This window comes from Brienomyrus brachyistius, chromosome 4 (assembly GCF_023856365.1).
Source record: "Brienomyrus brachyistius isolate T26 chromosome 4, BBRACH_0.4, whole genome shotgun sequence".
In the NCBI taxonomy this organism is placed as follows: Eukaryota; Metazoa; Chordata; class Actinopteri; order Osteoglossiformes; family Mormyridae; genus Brienomyrus; species Brienomyrus brachyistius.
Genome location: NC_064536.1, coordinates 18,145,631 through 18,167,050, shown reverse-complemented (window position 1 = coordinate 18,167,050; position 21,420 = coordinate 18,145,631). Strand labels below are relative to the sequence as shown.

General features: G+C 45.9%; 1 long non-coding RNA gene and 2 other non-coding genes across 4 annotated transcripts in view; 2 read left to right on the top strand and 1 right to left on the bottom strand.

Moving 5' to 3' along the window:
* Nucleotides 1–4,961: 4,961 nt before the first annotated feature.
* On the bottom strand, nucleotides 4,962–5,033 carry trnaw-cca (transfer RNA tryptophan (anticodon CCA)). Its single transcript has one exon. It is a non-coding gene; the product is annotated as a tRNA-Trp (tRNA).
* Nucleotides 5,034–6,617: 1,584 nt separating this feature from the next.
* Nucleotides 6,618–6,689, top strand: trnaq-uug (transfer RNA glutamine (anticodon UUG)). Its single transcript has one exon. It is a non-coding gene; the product is annotated as a tRNA-Gln (tRNA).
* Nucleotides 6,690–17,915: 11,226 nt separating this feature from the next.
* LOC125740132 (uncharacterized) overlaps nucleotides 17,916–21,420 on the top strand; it is a 149,722-nt gene continuing 146,217 nt past the window's right edge. The window contains exon 1 of one of the 2 annotated variants that reach the window (XR_007397455.1): nucleotides 17,916–17,974. This is a non-coding gene — a long non-coding RNA (uncharacterized LOC125740132). Of the gene's footprint in view, nucleotides 17,975–18,843; nucleotides 18,903–21,420 lie in introns of those variants that run through there. The other variant, XR_007397454.1, reaches the window with a different exon arrangement.

Below are 21,420 nucleotides of genomic sequence, written 5' to 3'. Positions count from 1 at the left end.
TGTCCCCTGTCTCGTGCCCTGTGATGGACTGGCATCCCGTCCTGGGTGTCCCCTGTCTCGTGCCCTGTGATGGACTGGCATCCCATCCAGGGTGTCCCCCTGCCTCATGCCCTGTGATGGACTGGCATCCCGTCCTGGGTGTCCCCTGTCTCGTGCCCTGTGATGGACTGGCATCCCGTCCTGGGTGTCCCCTGTCTCGTGCCCTGTGATGGACTGGCATCCCATCCAGGGTGTCCCCCTGCCTCATCCCCTGTGATGGACTGGCATCCCGTCCTGGGTGTCCCCTGTCTCGTGCCCTGTGATGAACTGGCATCCCGTCCTGGGTGTCCCCTGTCTCGTGCCCTGTGATGGACTGGCATCCCATCCAGGGTGTCCCCCTGCCTCATGCCCTGTGATGGACTGGCATCCCGTCCTGGGTGTCCCCTGCCTCATGCCCTGTGATGGACTGGCATCCCATCCAGGGTGTCCCCCTGCCTCGTGCCCTGTGATGGACTGGCATCCCGTCCTGGGTGTCCCCTGCCTCATGCCCTGTGATGGACTGGCATTCCATCCAGGGTGTCCCCCTGCCTCGTGCCCTGTGATGGACTGGCATCCCGTCCTGGGTGTCCCCTGTCTCGTGCCCTGTGCTGCCTGGAATAGGCTCCAGATCCCGAGGCAACTCTGACCATAAGACAGATGGTAGGTTTGAGTTTAATTTTTAATTTGCTAGTAGCATCGAAAACATAAACTTTGCATGACTGCTATCACAACATGATCATGATCTGCACTTTAAATTAACTATTAAGACATTTATGAGCAGGATTTATATTTACCAAATGAAACAGACACGATATGACAGCACATATACTAAAGCTGGAATGATGCACAGACTGGCATGGCTCCTGAGCTAGAACAGTATGCAGATTCAGGGGTTCCAGGCTGGTATGTGACCCTGCAGGTTAGAATGCTGTGCATGTGGTCCGAAGGTCTCTGAGTCATTTCCCACACTTGACAGGGTCATATTACCATTGGGCCTTAGAGCAAGGACCTTAACCCCCAACTGCTCCAGAGATAGTCTGACCCTGCTTTCACAACTGTACATTGCGTTGGGTAAAACTGCCTATTTTTTATTAATATTTCATAAATGCAGCTGGACTGTTTTCAGTCACAACACTGGCTCACCCACAAAGCGGTTTCACTGGCTGTCCAAGTATGATGCCTGAATATATTCTCGCTTCATACTGAGCCCATTGTGTACACTTCAAAGGGACAGTGATCTCTGTCTGTCTCTGACATGTGTATTATTATTATAATTATTATTATTATTAAGAAATGCCCCAATCGAAAACAAAGCCTTTATGCGCCTTTTCATTTTGTATCTTAGCGATGAGAAATGTTTGATCCAGCAAATTGTTTTTCCAAATCGACAATCGCAAGCAGTCTTACGTTTTGATTTGTGCCTTTCAGTCATGTGACTATTTGACTTGACTTATCTGCCAAATGGGAGGGATTATAGAATATCAATGAGGATTGGGGGGGTGTCTGTCTGTGTGTGTCTGTGTGTGTTTGTATGTGTATGTGTGCTAATGTGTAGAATTTTTCCATCTGAACAATATCTGTCTCCTAATCGATACTAGAAAAATAGAAACCTGTTGCGGTTGTGCATCGGTGTCGTATCTAATATGGAGGTATAACGAGTTCTGGATCTTTTAGTAATCTCTGGCACCCTATGGACCCTTTAGATTACCAGTCCCTGTGAGGGATTCAGAAAGGGCGCCCAGGATGGGCCAATAGCCATGATATTACCTGTGTTCGGTTTTAACATTGAAGCTGCATATGACCCTGTCTGGACAGGGTTGGGGGCCAGCAGAGGAGGCCCTACAGTGCTGTGTGGCTTTTACCCAGCCCTTACCAAGATGGCTGACAAGATAAACAAGAGCATCAGCAGCAAAAATGTTCCATAGGCGTGAGGGGATTGTGGCATGTGTTAGCCTTGTAAATCAGGAACAGATCAACCATCCCTTTTTGGCAATAGCAGAAAGTAGAATTTCAGTTCAGATCTTAAGATATTCATTAGTTATTGGACCGTTCATCCACTCATGCATTCTGTACTATAACTGTGGGGGGCTTCCTACAGTCACAAACAGGGGCGTATGGAGACTCTGGCAGATTCAGCAGGCCCAGCATTTTACACGGGGTCTTGAATATCTACAATTATACTGTATGTAACACTGGGCGTGGGGGGGGGTGACATTTTGTATATGACCCCTGGATTTTCTGTCTACTCTCCTAATCACAGACATTCCATTGCAGCAAACCGAACGTCATAATAATCCCCACTTATGGTGACTGGAAAAGTACAAAAACAAAATCACGAAAGTGGGGATTTGCACCCATGATTGGTTGGTCCAACGACCTGTATGATCCAGTCGCTTTCCGAGGGCCTTGCTTGTCCAGCTAATACCCAAAAGCGGGGGAAATGTACATTTTTGAAAGTTTTGACAAGCAGCCCTTAGCCATACTTGTCTGCTCCGCATTCCTTGCCTCTTTTGCAGAGGATCATTCATCTGTCCCGTTTACCTACGATCGAGAGGAATGCATTCGCCGGTTCATGGCTTGTCGTCCAAGCCGAACTCCTCCTCTCCCTCAGCGAAGCACTGAAGGGTGACGTTTTGCAGTTTTATGCAAAAGACTGAATTAATGGCTCATTACAAAAATACATCTGGTTCTTGCATCAAAAGATTAAAAGGGGCATTTTAAAAGATTAGAGGATAGTGAATTTAATTAAGCAGCCCCTTGCATGCGGCCTCATTAATGCACTGCTTAAGCAAAGTACAGGCAATATTAAACACTTTGAGATGGGATGCAGATTAGCTTTGGATACATTAAAAGTTACATTTTTGATGCATTTTAATTAGGTTTTTCCCTTTGCTGCAGTTGCACTTAAAGGAATGTAGTGATTTATATATACAATACCATGCAAAGGTCTTCAGGCCGTCAAAGGAAAATATCCATCCATCCATGCATACATGCATTTTCTTTAACCACTTATCCTATTGATGGGGGCAGGGGTCTGGAGCCTATCCCAGAGGCAGGAAACAACCCAGGATGGGATGCCAACCAGGGTTAAAATTACGGGGGAGCTAAGGGGAGTTTGGCTCCCCTGAGAAGGACACGGTCTCCCTTGAAAGCCTTTCCTGAGACCTTTAATGGGTGCTCTACAAAACTGTCCACTTTTGTGTTATAGGTTATATTTTCCATACAAAAAAGTTCCTGAAGTTAAAAAAATAGTACAAATATGTCAATGTCGTGTGTTTATTCACTCATTACATTCATTTTTTCGAAGATCTGTCTCCACTAATTAAGGCAATTCCCTGTCTTTCGTGCATATATGAAATGTTACTGACGGTAGCAGTAATAATAGAATGTCGTTTCTTTGCAGTAACCATGTTATTAACCGCAGTGCCCCGCACTTATACGTATGACGTGGTCGCGGTGGGCAGCACCCCGGTGTCATAGTCATTGCCGGTGTGATTGTTCATGACGGATATGGATTTGCACTATACTGGTACCAGCCTAATTATACAACTGCATATTTATAAAATAAAAAAAGGCATGTTATTTTCCTCAGAGTTTCAGTTGTAATCTGAATACTTGTCCTTATAAGATATATGTTTATCTGCATTCTGTAAATTTTCTATTACACACTGTGATGGGGTGTTGCGATAGCAAAGCAACAAATTCAAAATAAACAGAATAACCTGGTTACATATCTATCCATCCATTCTCCAAACCGCTTATCCTACTGGGTCGCGGGGGGTCCGGAGCCTATCCCGGAAGCAATGGGCACAAGGCAGGGAACAACCCAGGATGGGGGGCCAGCCCATCGCAGGGCACACTCACACACCAGTCACTCACACGTGCACACCTATGGGCAATTTAGCAACTCCACACACATGTGACCCTGGCGAAAACTCAAACCCAGGTCCCAGAAGTGTGAGGTAACAGTGCTAAAAACTACACCACCATATGCGCCCCAGGCTTCGTGCAAGGTAAAGGCACAACTACACAGTTAAGAGCAGCACCGCCCATTTCACACACCAGTTACCATCGAACTCCTTTATCCGGCAACAAGACGTACTTTGATGTTTGCAGCCCTTTGTTCTCCCTAATGTGCCATTATTGATATCAGCAGCGAAGCAAACACCCTCAACCAAAAAGCCGGAAATCCTACAGCTGGAAAGTTGTCAAACATAGCATTTCATGAAATGTTGGATAAATAGACGTGGTTTATTGGTGACATCATGTTCGTCAAAGTTTACGTTGTTTAACAACTGTATAAAGTTATTTTTTATATGTATATATAAAGCGACTCAGGTTAAACAATTAAAAAACATACGTTTTCAAGATCGCACGTCTTGCGTGACACTCAGGCTTCCAGACTCTTCCACACACCATCCTCCGGCTCATATTCATCATCAGAAATCATAAAAATATGAAAATGATCTCTGTGTTACAATACTAGGGACATTATACATAAATAAAGCAAACGTGAGATGGTTTTGCAAACTTCCTATGTGTGCGTGTCTCCACCTTTAACTGAAGGCCTCAAAATGCAAACATTCATTTATTTCTTTATGCTTTAATGCAAAGCAATCCTTACTCAGAAGGCATGGTCAGTCATTCCCTAGGGTTAAGGGTCTTGCAACAGTCAAATTTCGCTACCTGGCAACCTTTTAATCCAGGGATAGTCTTATTCAGAAAGTGCTATTGGGTATGTGGGTTTTCGCTGCAACCCTCTAATTAGGTCAGTAATTACAGGACTGATTGACTGAAGAGTCCCCAACAGCTGGGTTTGAACTGCTGACCTGAAGGTTTTCGTAAAAACCTGCATACACACCAGCCCTTTGCGGATAAGACTGGCCACCCCTGTTTTATTCATAGTCTTGTACCCCGCTGAGCCACACATCAGCTTCAAAAACTGACCCCGACGTGATTCGAACACGCAACCTTCTGATCTGGAGTCAGACGCGCTACCGTTGCGCCACGAGGTCCTGACTGCTTATGAGCTTCCCCTGGCTGTGGATGAGGTTGCCATTCCACCGAAGACTAACTTCTCATTTTCTGGGGTGACAGTCTCCCATGTGTGGGAAACCCCCAAACAGCTGTGATATACATCAGTCCACTATCATACACATTTTTAAACTTCATGAAATTCTTATTTGGTTGCAGAGAAAAACTATTAAACTCAAAGAGATCCTCACTGTTGACTTGTTAAACATTATACTTTTACTAGCAGGAGCACAGTCACACCAGTGGGACCTTTAATGCCTTTAAATGTTTTATGCCAATTCATAGCCTTTACGGACAGAGTTTTGAAGTGCGGCCAGGGGCTGGAGGGGGTCCGGTTTAGGGGATGCATTTGGCAGATGCTGTGGTCCTGCTGGCTGTTGGGCTGCGAGCTGCAGCAGGCACTGGGGCGGTTATGAGGCGGCCGGGATGTGGATCAGCAGCTCCAAGTCCGAGGCCTTGGTTCTTAACCGGAACAGGGTGGATTGCCCTCTATGGGTGGGGCATGACCTGCTCCATTAAGTGAAGGAGTTCAAGTGTCTTAGAGATAGGGTGAGGAGCTCGGAGATTTCAGAGGAGCTCAAAGTAGAGCTGATGCTCCTCCACAATGAAAGGAACCAGTTGAAGCCAACTGGTCATCTATGAGGAGACCCGAGGGCCAACCGCAGACACCTGGGGGCCGGAGGAGGTGCCAGGGTGAGGGAGGTCCGGGCATTCCTTCTCAGACTGCTGCTTATGCGACTTGGACTTGGATGCGCGGGAGAAGATGGATGGATGGATGGATGTTTTAGGTCACATATAAAAAAGGCAAAGTGCTGATAAGGGGGAGGATTGCGTTATATCTGATATTTTCTGCAATAACTGGGATTTTTTTACTTTTACTTAAACAACGCCCTCTGGAGGGGCGACAGTGATTCTGTGAGCAGAACCATAATTTCACACCTCCGGACTCACAGGTTCAAGTTCCCCCTAATAAAACCCCCTGTTGGTCAGTAACAGTAACTGCATCAAATACATGTTTAGGGGATGCTTGTTTAAAAAAAAACATCCGGGGGTGACTTTTTAAATTTGGACCCATAAACAACAAAACATCCCTGCCTGTAACAGATAAATGATGACGGAAGATATATATTCAGTAAAGTGGTTTTAATGTCCTATAACGATGACCTTGGGTTTGTCTCTGCTAAGATTATTTGTGCTGAGTTTCTTCTGTCCTGAATGACCTGTGAAACCAAAGCCCACCTACAATATTCTGGGTACAGCTGCCCACAAAGCAATGAATGAACTAGCTATCTCCAAACATCACTACTGGTTCCAGTCCATGTGACAAAAGTAAGCATCTCCACTGCCCTCCCCACTGCTGATATCCACCTCTGCAGTTCAAAGCTCTTCCTAAACTGAAGTAGCATTGTGCTGTTAGACAGGTGCGGCTCTGCGCTCATCCAAGTGGGCTTAGCAGTGAAAAGGACTGTCACCATGAGTGATGTCGCTTTGGACTCTGAGCTACAAAGTTCCACTGCCAGCTCCAATCAGGCTCTCCACTGATGCCCAGAGAATCATATGGAGCTGGTCCCATGGTGTAATGGTTAGCACTTTGGACTTTGAATCCAGTGGTCTGAGTTCAAATCTCAGTGGGACCTCATATTTTCTGGGTGACTCTGTGGGTTGAATGTGTGGTCGTGGGTTTTCAATGCCATGGCTGGAGAAGCGATCCTACTACCGCTGGCCCCTTGAGTCAGCTGCTTATGCCTTAAAAGTGTGCAGGACATATAGCTGACTCTGCTCTCCGAGGCCTGGTTTCAGGTGGCAGTGTGTGTCTTAGCAAGGTCCAAATCCTTGCACTGGCAGAGTAACTTTCATCGCTGGGCCCTTGAGCAAGACCGTTAACTTTCAGCGGTTCCAAGGACTGTCTGAGCCAGCCTTCTCAAAAAATGTGTGTCACTTTGGATAGAAGTGTTTGCTATATAAATAAAATGTAATATGGACAGGCAACATATTAGAATATAGTGCTTATGAAATTCTACCATTAACAACAACATTTTCCATGTGTAGTTCACTAGTTAATTAAAACTGTATTTCTCTGCAGAATAACACAGTCTTGCAGTGGTGAGAACTGTTGCTTCACACCTCTGGGACTGGGGGTTGTATCTCCACCCAGGTTCCATGTATGTGAAGCTTGCATGTTCTACCCGTTTTATCTGGAAGCTTCCTCTGGCTTCTCTGGTTTCCCCTCACAATCCAAACACAAGCTAAGGTGAATTAGAGCTGCCAGACTGTCCATATGTATATGCGGCTTGCAATGTATTGTCCTGGTTGCTCCCTGCCTTGCATCCATAGCTTCTAGGATCCTTCTAGAATAGCCCTGCATGGGACAAGATGGTACAAAAACTGGATGGCTGGATTTCCTTATAGAATTTATATTGTAGGAGACTGGACTGCCAGAAAAGGATTAAACCACATTTTTTCTTTACTCATCACGTATTACCCATTTGGAGGGCTGAGAGCAAAACCAAGGTCACATGTCATGTCACATGACTGACACTTCCTGCCACAGGGCCCAATCTTCTGCTATTAACAGCTGCCCATCACTGCACCTGAGTGCAGGCTCGTTAATGCAATCCCTGGCAGTTACTGAGCTGCTGCGGCTCTGGAGAGGTTAATCAAGGCTAATTAATAAACTAAATAACCACACAAAGCCTCTGGCTTTCAAGCTTTTTATTTTCAGGTCTTTTTACCCTTCTCAAAAAAAAAATACGATCAATGACGTTTGTTAAAAACATATAGGTGAACGTATATATCTGCGTAACGTCCAAAGTGTGTCATAGATAAACACGCATGCCTTGAAAAAGATCTACAACAGTGTTTCTCACACCAGTCCTCAGGGACCCCCAGACGGTCCACATTTTTTGCTCTCTCCCAGTTCCCTGACAGTTGGGAGGCAGCAGAAAACCCGGACTGTCTGGGATCGCCGAGCACCGGTTTGAGAAACAATGATCTACAATTCATCCCTGTAAGAAGATCTAAAATACATGCCTTTAACAAAAGAGACCATCATACTGTTACAGGAATCAGAGGGCAAGGCCAAAATGCAGGGTTATCACAAGACCGTAGTTAAAGACGATGTTTCTCATATCACCGTCGATACAGCGTAGAGCAGAGAGCCTGAGAGAGCAAGTCAATCGACTGTATAATAAGCTGGGTTCGCGCTATGCTGCTGCAGAGAGGGTCTTCTGACAGCACTGAGATTTGACAGTAATCATATGAAGCATGTCTGTAATCATAAAAGAAGGAGGCATCGACCCATGGAGCCGAAGTGCCGTTTGGCATGTGTGGCTTAGCGAAACAATTTCCTGAAAAGCAAAGGCTAACACAGTAGTGCAACCCTATTACTCAGCCACAAAGCTTTAGCACGCAGAAGTCAAAATCCTATTCCATCAAAAAAGGATTGAACTACAGACCAGCCACTGTATTCTATAGGACAGGACTTTATGATTTAATGTAACATATATCTCTGTCGTGTTTTGTACAATTTATAGAGGTTTGTGTGTGGCCACGTCCATAAGGTTGTGGGTTCATATCCCATGTCTGACAGAGTAGTCATGTTACCATTGGGCCCTTGAGAAAGCCCCTATCCCCCACCTTCTCCTGGAATCCTGTCTGACTCTGGCACGCATGGATACTGTCAATGTGTAAAACCACACCCCTAATTACATTGTACTAGGGGTGATTCTAGTTATTAGGATCAAGGGCTAAGTCAAGTTTTTTATTTTCAAAGGAAGATTGGCATCGGGGCTGTAATACTCGGAGCTTATGATGCCCATGCATTCTACCATTTACGCTTCGAGGTCATTAGATTCAGATGCAATGAATTACAAATAAAAACAAAAATAAAATAAAAAATATATCGATAAAGTTCAACTATATAGAGTTTACAGTCGTTAGAGTATCCAGGTTTACAATTTTGTTCGCTGCAGTAATGACCATTATAATGAGCGTTTTATAGTTTTAACATTTTTAAATTAACCTGTGTCGGGCCGCAGCCGAAATGAATCATCGACAATTACGCCTTTGTAAACATAAATTATTTCACTTAAAAGTCAATGAAAATATAATAACCTTTTCGAGCACGTATACAGCCTTTAAATTAGCTATCCGAGCCGCATAAATTAAACAAGCGCGAATGCGGTTTTCTGTAATCAATTACTGAACATCTGTGAATGGAATTAGCCCTGGTGCATTTTACAGCATGGTGTTAATTAGCTTTTCTGAGGCATTGAAAATTACTTTCGTCTTATCGCCGCAAACGAGGGATTAGCTTAGTCTGTGCGGTTTTACAGGGGAAAAAATCATACAGACGTTATTAGCAGTGAATCTGTAGCCTACCTGTATATATGTATTTCACACACACAAATCATAAACAACACGATTGCTTAACTAATAAATATGGCAATGAAATGACACATAAAACTATCACGAATTACTGGTTTACTGCAGGCTACTACGGTACTCACTGTGCTATACTATTCATTTACAATGAAGTTCTGCGAAATGTTTTCACTGACATTCTTTGCACAGTCATAGTATAGTATTAGTATAGTCATGTGTTATTATTTCTGTTTATTACTCCTTTAAATGGCTTTTTTTCTGTCTAAATGTGTGTGTGTGTGTGTGTGTTACTGTGTGTGTATTGTGCTACTATAAACCGGCAGCTTCCTTCAGCATTAAAAAAAATCTTTATGTCTAAAGTATCGTATATCTATCTTAACTATCCAACAGATGAATTTTCATTTTCAGTGCTGGGTTAGTTGCCAGCTGCCTTCTGTCTGCCAGGTGTATGATATATAGTTTTGTACTTGACTGCAGAGAAGGGCCACTGCTTGCTGCCTGTGCTCTAATACAGCAGTACATTCTAGTCGCCCGCTGTGTCTATTTATCTAGCAACCGTGGCTGTCCCTTTAATTCCCTTTGCCCCAGGGCTCATTCATAAAGGACAGAATGGAAGCCAGGGGGACGACACGACTTGCTCCATCCCTTGCTGTGCCCTGAAATTACATTCCTCCTGTAAAAATTCTTGCTTGACGGCGAGGAAGAATGTCCCCATGCATGTTGCTATTCCGTTAATGTCTTTCGCAGCTACGACGTACGGCCCCCCGAGTTTTATTGTTAAGTGTAGCCCCTTTGGATAATATTTCTCTTTGAAATTATTGAAATATAAGGGTGTGTTATGCTAGACTACATCTGAATTCATTACGAAAGAAAACATTAAACTGCTTCTGTATAAATGAGCCCCTACGTATTGCAGAGTGGAACGTTCCATCACCCAACCTCTTTTCATGGTCATGGGGAACCTGGAGATTATTCCAAGTGGCTAAGGGCTGGGGGACGCCCTGTATAGGGTGCCAGTCTATCACAGGGCTCAAACACACCTACTGTGGGTAATTTAGAGACATTTATTAGCTTAATTACATGTCTTTGGACAGCAGGAGGAACTCTGCTACTTCCTGAGTACCTGCAGGAAACCAGGGTAACATGGGGAGAACATGCAAACTGGCCTTGTGAAACTGTGTTGCTATTTATCACCCATATACTTTGTCTCTTCAAATGGCCAGGGGCAATTCTAGTATTTTATTTAGGTGAAGAACATAAGAAGGGCCATAATTCATACAGGAGGGGGCAACCTTGTCATTATCCAGTGATATGCTTTGAATTTGTGAGTGACAGGGAAGGGGGCAGTCCATAGCAGGGGTCCCTCTGTCCCTGTAGCCCAGGATGTGACCTGAAGTTACAACGTCAAGAAAGTTTATGATTTGCCAATTAAGAGAATGATGACCCTTTTTCTCCACCCCTATGATGTCATTGATGGGTTGCTATGGAAACAGATGCAGCATGGGAGAGAAGTTTGAAAAGAATGCATTTGAAACAGGACATAGACACACTTGACCAATGTTTTTTTTTGGGGGGGGGGGGGGGTCCAGACAAAAGGTTTTAGAACCTCTGACTTACACAATATTCTGCATTTGTGGGGGCCGTGTGTGGCTCAGTGGGTCGATCGAAAGGCTGCTGGTTCAAATCCTTCAGTCAGCTTTTCAGCAAGGCCCTTAACTCGCAATTACTCCAGGGACTAACCCTGCTCTCTGACACTTTGAACAATAGCTTCTGCTAAATGAATTAACATAATAGAACTTCTATGAGACAAAAGTGGGCAAAAGAGCCAAAGCAAAGTGACCCATAAACTCCTCACCTTCCCTGTTCTTCAGCGGACTACCTGATGGACCTTGTCACCGAAATGCTTTGCGTTTCTGGAGCTGCTATCAAAGCCAGTGAGGAATTCTCTCTGACACCAGCTATACTACTTCTAATTGGCTTCGGCCAACTCATCCCCAGGGGCTCAATTTTCGTAAGGGTAACAGCACAGCTTCCGGCTTAGCCTCCAGCTCGATCCCCATCATCAGTACTTAGCCGTTAGCGACTATCAGATGGAATTCTGGAGGAGGCCCCTAGGGTAGAACCGGGAATGATCGATACATGGCCTGAGGTGGAGGCTTATATCAGACAGCAGAAGGACAGGTGATCAGGGAAAGGGAGAATGGCACAACGTCATGCAAAGGAGGAGTGTGGTAACCAAAACACCTGACCAGACTGAGAACAGGAAATGAGGCAGGAAACAAACAGGAAGAGAAACCACAATAATGCTTTCGGGTCTCAATTCTCAGAGAAGCTTCCAGAAGGAACTCTAGTCTGCATTATCTTCACAAGGACTCCTGATGTGACCTCTGGTTTTGGGCTGAACTGGCACAGTGTCTTCATTGTGGTCTCCGTATAAATTTGAATCGACACACCAGACTTTATTCTCTAGTCAGCTCAAAGAACATGGCGTGCTGTAGACTTCACAGCTTCATGTAATGATGGCATAGAATTAGGCTTCAAAACCTGCGAAGGGCAGGATTTTGTGCCATCAATCACAACCTGCAATCACTTCCAATTGGCTGCCTGATTGATTCCCGTCAGGTTAAACTCGGCAGTGATTGACAGCACGATGTAGCCATACGGTTTGAATGTCTAATTTCCCCTGGTGCGTTAAGTGGTAATTGCTGCATTTCTGCCTCTCTGTACATTCCGCTAGGATCCTTTTAAGCTCACGCTGTACAAACCACTTTAATTGAAATGCTGCCTTGTTGTACTCAACTTAAACTGAGTTAATGTTGCAGACAAAAGCGACCAGGCACACCTCACAATGCACAATGAGGCTATTCTGTACAAGGAAATTTCTGGGATTCTGCTGAGGGGAAAGCAAAGGAACCGCTGGCATAGCATTCTTCATGTGCGAGATTACGGCATCTAACTGGGGGGGTCTGTCGTGTAGCGGATCATGTAGCATGGTGAGTCTCCACTTGCCTGATGCGTATTCATTTGGAAAGCATTTACTCTGGGTTTCCAAGGCTATGGGAGGCGAGGCATGTAAGGTTCCTATTCCCGGGCTGGGGGAGAGATGAAAGCATGGTGGGGGGGAGCTGTTCATTTGGGCATCAGATGAACACACCAGGGTGACCTTCATGATTCCAGGCCAATGGCTACCAGTTGGTAACTGTCCATTCCGATTTCACATGACCATTTGTAGGGCCCTGTGTCAGGCCCCCCATGACATGCAACCAACTTCCCCAGCACCCCAACCCCCCCCCCCAAGATCAGAGACTTGCCCTGCATTACCAGACTAAGACTTACAGCTCAAAAATGATGATTTAGCATTTAAATCTGGTCGTGACTATTATAGGTATTTATTTTATGCAGAAGTTTCTGTAATTCAGAGGGACTTTCAGAGAGCGCTTTTACACAATTAGACATTGACTGGAGCTGTGATTACATTTATATTTATCTATTCAGCAGACATTTTTGTCCAAAGTGATGCACCAGTGAGGATCAGAGAGCAGTGTTAGCGGTCCCAGGAGCAACTGGGGTTAAGAGCCCTGCATGGAATTTGAACCAGCAACCTTCTGATCGGGCGAAGAGTCCTAACCCACCAAGGTCACAGCTTCCCCACTGTGATTTGAAGTACTGACTGGTGACCCGTTCAGGATCACCATCTTCTGACCGAACATAAACCATTGGGGTAAAGTCCCTTTAAAGACTTAGAACTAGGCAGTAGATGAATATCACAGAGGACAGAGGAAAATTTAAATTTATAGTGGTGACGATCATTCACGCAAATATATTTGACGTCTCTTTTTAAATGCTGCCAAATGGTCCATTAACGATTCTCTGTATTTAAGTTATCTCAATCAAGTCGTCGGCGGCGTTAGGACAATTTATCTAAATTAGCAGATAGACAGCTGCTGATAAAGTTATATTTTTTTTAAATTTGAAGTTTGATGAGTATATATTTTATGGTCTGATTTTTTGTTTCGTCAACACAACACTTTCTGCCTCATAGATTCACCTCAGAAGCCATTGGCTTTTGCCAGTGCTAATTTCTTAAACTCCACATGACCCAAAAACACAGAGACATGGTGTAAAAAATGGGGTCCTAGAGGCACGCTAGACAACGTAGAGTTAAAAGTAGAAAATATGACAAACTTCTTGACTTGAGGTGTAGCTTAATGAGCTGCACTAAGCTAAAAATGTAGCTGGCATACTAAACCTAAGTCCTGCATACACTGAGGCTGGTACAGCGCTGTGCAAAAGTCTCAGGCAGTCAAAGGAAATGTTTAAGGCTGTTTATGTGGGTAGTACGTGAATAATTGTTCTCACTTTAACAGTAAAACAAATGCAAATTTAGATTAACACAATAAAAAATAAACAAGAATTTCCTGATGCCTAGATGAACACCGCTTCAGTTCCCAAACCTCTCCTCACGGGCACCCCAGCCAATCCATGTATTTGTTAAATTTCTCACTTAAATAATTAACATAATTAGTTAAATAACTCAATGGGGCACCAATTATCCAAATGAGCTGTGCTAGTGGACGAGTCACAAAGTACATTTTATATTTGGATGGTTGTTGCAAACACTGTGGTGACTTTAGGAGAGTTTTTCAAATATCTAAACTGACACACTTTGCCAGACTTTATTTAAACATAATTTTCTTTGCCTACGGCTTTTTACACAGTATTGTATATTATGTTCCTGGGGGGGGTGTGGGTCTGTTAAATTCGGCCATTTCCTCCCGGCACCCCTGCCACCATTATCATGAGAACAGAGACCAGTTGGCTTTTTCATTGAGCTTCCCTTCAGGCAGTACCTGGAGCATTTGTGGGATTACATGTGTGTTCAAGGGTTAACCGATGACATCACACTGATCCTGAAGGGATTTTGACCTTCAGGAACAGAGCTGCTCTAACTAGTTGGGGATGGGTGTCCCTTGACTGAAAACTGAGTCAAGGCTGTGAAGCTGAGAGCACCAAATCTTGACCATTACACCACCAGGGACCCTTTCTCCCCACTGCCCCCACAGGGGAGATGGGGTGTCACGTGACTTTCTCCAACCTTACACATACATGGGTATCCTGGTGGCTAATATATAGTTTTGCCTATAACAAATATTTTCTATAGTACATAAGATCCATGAATTTTTATTACATGAAATGTAACAAACCATTCGTCCAAACAGTGCGAGATGTGAGATGTACATTTTACTTATTTAGCAGATGCTTTTATACAAATTGATGCATATGATTTTTTAAGAAAGCAGGGTTAGACAATCCCTGGAGCAACTAGGGGTTAAGGGCCTTACATAGGGACCCAATGGTGACATCACTCTGCTGACTTGTCACATCAAGGCATGGACAATGGCAATGGCAAGCATCAATCAAACGGTGCTTTATTGGGATAGATAAAAATACAAATGGGACAAACTCAAAATGACCATGAGGAGTCAAAATGAGGAGACAAGGACCAGGCAAGATGAGATGGCACAGGACATAATTAGGAGCACAAACAGGGAACAACATGAATGACCAGACTGGGGAGCACAGCACTGGGAGGCACTCTTACACACAATCAACGAGGGAGCAGACAAGAGGCAGCTGTAGTGATCCACATGAGAGCTAAAACAAGCAAGGCAAGACAAAAGATCAACAGGTGTGGCTCGTTAGAGCAACACTAGGACAATGCAAGGGGGCAGGAATGGATTTGGATCAGAGACCTCCTAATTCACTGAGGCGCACACTGCCTCTCAAATTAAGCTGATAAGTCAATGTAATGAAAATGGAGTAATATGCGCAAACTAAGTAAATCTGTTATGGATAGGATGTGGAAATGGTGTGAAATAAGTGATGTGTGGATCACTTCAGACTGAGCGGCAGAGGAGTAAACGCAATTAGCAACGGAGTGTGGAGGGATGGAGTGCCTTTGTTTCTAATCCCTGCGCCAAACGCCTTCACTCTCATCAGAGCCGAAGCCCGCCCTGGAACCATCTGAAGGACCTGGGCGAATGGACCGCAGATGGCAGGACCACCGGCGTCACCAGAAAACGGCTGCTTATCTCAAAGCCAATGGGGGATCTCGGGGTCTCCTTCGGGGATGGCGTACGTGCCAGTCACAGCTGCGATTAACGCCCTGCTATTGCCAGCGAGGAGGGCAATCAGACACGGGCTGATTGGAAAAGCTCTTCGGCTGGCAGTGGGGGGGCTGGAGTGCGGGGGGAGGGAGGGGCAGCGGAACTGCCAGTTCATTCTGGTGAGTAGGGGTCAAAAAAGAAGTACCGCGACTGGAAAATGGCAAACAACTTTCCTTGTGTTAGACACGGTTAAAAAGCCAGGACATTTCACGCATATGCTTATACTGTTTAATTTTAATAGAGCAGTATTTCTAATCGGGCGGGTTGCAGCCCAGAAGTGGGTCACAGGGCCATTTTCAGTGGGTCGCGGAGTGCCATCAGCCAATCTTCTACAAAAGCCCCCATCCCCCAACCCGCTTTAAGTATTGAGACTTAATGACCATGGTAAAATATGCGCCCTGAAGCTAAACATCCGTGTAACAGAGCATATATTCCAATCAGAGAGGAGGGGTTTTTGAAGTCTAATGTGTTGGAAGATTCTCTGCTCTGTCTTACCGATCATATGCCACAGAAATGATGCCTGAACTCCTCCCAATGAGTGGTAATGCAGCTGCCTCACAGGTCCTTAACAACATGACACAAGGACAATAACAATTAGGCATTGATATGGTGATTAGTTTCCAATTAATCCGTGTGTTCACCTGTCCTCCATAACAGATTAGCCGGTAAACTTGAAGCTTACCCTGAAACGCAGGGGGCAGCCTGGGTAAGATGCCAGCCCCTTGAGGTCGTAATTAATGTATGATCCAATTATTGATCCGTATAAGCTTCTCCAGGTCCTGTAAGTGGAATAAAATTAATTTACAGGCTATAATAAAAGGCTTCTTCTTTTTAATTTGGTTCAAAAATTTGTCCAAGGAGGAGTGCACTCCACCACCAAAAACCTGTGATTTATTCAGGGTAAAACAGCATGTTCTGGGTCCTGTGTATTTCCAAACCTTCGTCCTGCTCCTAGGCCAGGTTCTGATTGACCCATTCTGAGACATCTCTGTTCTGGACTTTAAACTACTTCATTGTCATTCTGGCTGCGCCCAGCATTACTCTTACTACACATTTGTGTGGGGGCCCCTGCTGGCCACACACGGTCACTACCCATCCATCCATCCATCCTTCCATTTTCTAAAACCACTTAATCCCTACTGAGGTTGCAGGGGGGGGGGGGGGGGGGGCGGAGCCTATCCCAGGAACAATGGGTGCAGACGGTAACCAACACACCCACAGGGCGAACACAGGCATACACACAAATTCAGGGCCAATTTAGACTCACCAATCAACCTATCCTGCTTGCTTTTGGACTGTGGAAGGAAACCGGAGGCCCAGCAAAAACGGGGAAAGTGGTCACACTGCACACAGAAAGGAACCGGAACCAAACCCAGAACCTTCTTGCTGCAAGGCAGCAGCGCTAACCACTGCACCACCTCACCACCAAGCTACCAAGCAGCATGTTCTGCTAACCAGCTAGCTGGCTACTCAGCACCTGACTAAGTAAATTGGGGGAACTGTCAGTCATAATATTTTCCTATCGTAAAGTTCAAGAAACTATGGAATTTAATTAAAAGCTCCGTTATTTTTGTTGAATACCAGTATAAAATGGATTATTGTGTAAGAGAATTGAAAATCCTTTCTCACTTTTGCTAAGCAGATCTGAGGCCCTAATAAGCCACTGGAAGATGGATGGATGGATGGATGGATTCAGTAACAAAATCAGGGATACACTTCTGCAAGACCACTGAATAAATGCCCCTACTTTAAGCAAAACTCTTCTGTGCTGTTTACAATTTCTAGCACTGTGAAAATACGACGTTTTCCCTCCAGTATAAGCTTTTTTTTCCTTGTCTCTTTCTAAAGACACTTTCAGCACCAGCTGTGAAATATAGTGATTGGCTCAGATCTAAGGTAGCTGGGGCTGACATATGGTATAACCAACTGTTCTGTGTGTTTTGCAAAACTTTTACAGGCCTATGTATACTTCCCTGCACTCTACCTGTCCATAAGTACATATTCAATAGAAGGTTACAGGGAGTCAGTCCATCACAGGGCACGAGGCAGGGGGACACCCTGGATGGGATGCCAGTCCATCACAGGGCACGAGGCAGGGGACACCCTGGACGGGATGCCAGTGCATCACAGGGCACGAGGCAGGGGACACCCTGGATGGGATGCCAGTCCATAACAGGGCACGAGGCAGGGGACACCCTGGACGGGATGCCAGTCCATCACAGGGCACAAGGTTGGGGTACGCCTTAGACGGGATGCCAGTCCATCACAGGGCACGAGGCAGGAGACACCTTGGACGGGATGCCAGTGCATCACAGGGCACGAGGCAGGGGACACCTTGGACGGGATGCCAGTCCATCACAGGGCACGAGGCAGTGGGACACCTTGGACGGGATGCCAGTCCATCACAGGGCACAAGGTTGGGGTACGTCTTAGACGGGATACCAGTCCATCACAGGGCACGAGGCAGGAGACACCTTGGACGGGATGCCAGTCCATCACAGGGCACGAGGCAGTGGGACACCTTGGACGGGATGCCAGTCCATCACAGGGCACAAGGTTGGGGTACGCCTTAGACGGGATACCAGTCCATCACAGGGCACGAGGCAGGAGACACCTTGGACGGGATGCCAGTCCATCACAGGGCACGAGGCAGGGGACACCCTGGACGGGATGCCAGTGCATCACAGGGCACGAGGCAGGGGACACCCTGGATGGGATGCCAGTCCATAACAGGGCACGAGGCAGGGGACACCCTGGACGGGATGCCAGTCCATCACAGGGCACAAGGTTGGGGTACGCCTTAGACGGGATGCCAGTCCATCACAGGGCACGAGGCAGGAGACACCTTGGACGGGATGCCAGTCCATCACAGGGCACGAGGCAGTGGGACACCTTGGACGGGATGCCAGTCCATCACAGGGCACAAGGTTGGGGTACGCCTTAGACGGGATACCAGTCCATCACAGGGCACGAGGCAGGAGACACCTTGGACGGGATGCCAGTCCATCACAGGGCACGAGGCAGGGGACACCCTGGACGGGATGCCAGTGCATCACAGGGCACGAGGCAGGGGACACCCTGGATGGGATGCCAGTCCATAACAGGGCACGAGGCAGGGGACACCCTGGACGGGATGCCAGTCCATCACAGGGCACAAGGTTGGGGTACGCCTTAGACGGGATGCCAGTCCATCACAGGGCACGAGGCAGGAGACACCTTGGACGGGATGCCAGTGCATCACAGGGCACGAGGCAGGGGACACCTTGGACGGGATGCCAGTCCATCACAGGGCACGAGGCAGTGGGACACCTTGGACGGGATGCCAGTCCATCACAGGGCACAAGGTTGGGGTACGCCTTAGACGGGATACCAGTCCATCACAGGGCACGAGGCAGGAGACACCTTGGACGGGATGCCAGTCCATCACAGGGCACGAGGCAGGGGACACCTTGGACGGGATGCCAGTCCATCACAGGGCACGAAGCAGGGGACAGCCAGGACGGGATGCCAGTGCATCACAGGGCACGAGGCAGGGGACACCTTGGACGGGATGCCAGTCCATCGCAGGGCACACTATGGGCATCTTACAGATGCCACTCTATATTACTGTAGGTATTTAGACTGAAGGTGGAACGAAACCAAAGTACAAAATGCAGACCCAACAGGAAACCAAAATGAATGGCAGCAGTTGGGATTTACGACTATGGCATTTAGAGCTTTTAGTCATGTTGCTGCCAGTCTATGGAATTCTCTTCCTCCTGATATCTGTAATATCGACAGGACTTCTGCATTCAAATCTCATTTTAAAACATCTTTTTAAACTTGCACTCATTATGGTTTTGCTGCTATGGCAGCTTTTTTAAAAAAATATAATTTTATTTTTATTCATTTTTTGTTTTGTTTTATTAGATGCCATTTTTTTGTACTGCAACTGTATATTGTGTTTGTAAGGTGTCCTTGAGTGCCTCGAAAGGTGCCTTTAAATAAAATGTATTATTATTATTATTAGTTGTAGTCAGGAACACAAGTGAGAGAGAAAAAGTCAGACGTGGGGTGCAGGGTAAGGCAGGCACATGTTCCAGCAGGGGGGCAGCGAGACACACACTGGTACTGAGTAGGGGATTGGAACACACACTCACCGGGCTTAGAATCAGGACAGTCACACATACAAAAGCACACTGGAGAAGAATCTGGCACTTGAAGGGGGGGGGGGGTGGCAGGGTCAGATGGGGGTGGAGATATAGACCATTCAGCTACTGTACATGGGAGCAACAATTCCTTGCACTGAAGGAACACATTAGACCGGTGAAGTGAACAGAGTAATTAACGGAAACCAGAATCAGGAGCGAGAAACTGAATCAGGAGGGAATCAGAACTGACACCAGAACTGTGACCTGATGAGTCGGTGTGGCTGCAGTGCGGAAGCAGGACCCACCAGGGACAGGAAAGGAACCCCCAACCCTGGGCGTATGAGGTTACAGTGCTGCTCATGGGGCCACAACAGGCCAAAATCTGGTTATATTCTTCTTAGGTATAGTCATGTATATAAAGCTTTCCTTCCTCTTGCATAGAATCTCTCCCTGAATGCAGGCAGCTATGCTGTTATTATTTAGGGGTGACAGTAATGGTATGAAATAAACCCTTTTACTTAATCAAGTGAACAACTATAAACCTCAGTCTTAAACACATATGCAGAGCATCAGCTCTGATAAAAGGAGATAATTAGAGAAATAGGTGGCTGCATTACTGTAAACATTACGGTATTTCAGGGGCACAGCCGGTCTCCATAGACCTGCACTGAAATGACCATTTGTGTTGTCCTTCAAGGGGGCGGCTTTTACAAAATCCATTTGCTGTAATTCTGGAGAAAAAAAATACAGACACAAACTGAGTTCCCATGAGCCGCCATGGTTACAGTTAGACATGTTCGCAGAAAATCAGACAGACGGGTAAAAATCAGTCTTACTGATAGGAAGTCAGGTAGATAAACACATTCACCCAGAGAGAGAGACAGGTAGGTGTTTGTACTGTGTGTTTTCTTCCCTCCTTCAAGCCTTCAGATGAATGTGGTGTTAACCGTGGTCTCTGATTCCATCAGAGTCTGACTGAGACCATCAAGATCTACCTGTGCAGGTGGAGCAATGCAACAGCAAGTTCACACCAGCCACTTGCAGGAAAAGCTCAAACCAGACACCTGCCTACAGGAATTTAAGCTCATACCAGACAACTGCCTACAGGAAGTTAAACTCAATCCACATAATCACAGGACGTTAAGCTCAAACCAGACACCTGCCTACAGGAAGTTAAACTCCATCCACATAAACACAGGAAGTTAAGCCCAAACCAGACACCTGTCTACAGGAAGTTAAACTCAATCCACATAAACACAGGAAGTTAACCTCAAACCAGACATCTGCCTACAGGAATTTAAGCTCATACCAGACGCTTGCCTACAGGAATTTAAGCTCATACCAGACACCTGCCTACAGGAAGTTAAACTCAAACCACATAACCACAGGAAGTTAAGCTCAAACCAGACACCTGCCTACAGGAAGTTAAACTCAAACCACATAACCACAGGAAGTTAAACTCAAACCAGACACCTGCCTACAGGAAGTTAATCTCAAACCAGACACCTGCCTACAGGAAATTAAGCTCATACCAGACGCCTGCCTACAGGAAGTTAAACTTAAACCACATAACCACAGGAAGTTAAACTCAAACCAGACGCTTGCCTACAGGAATTTAAGCTCAAACCAGACACCTGCCCACGTGAAATTAAGCTCATACCAGACGACTGCCTACAGGAAGTTAAGCT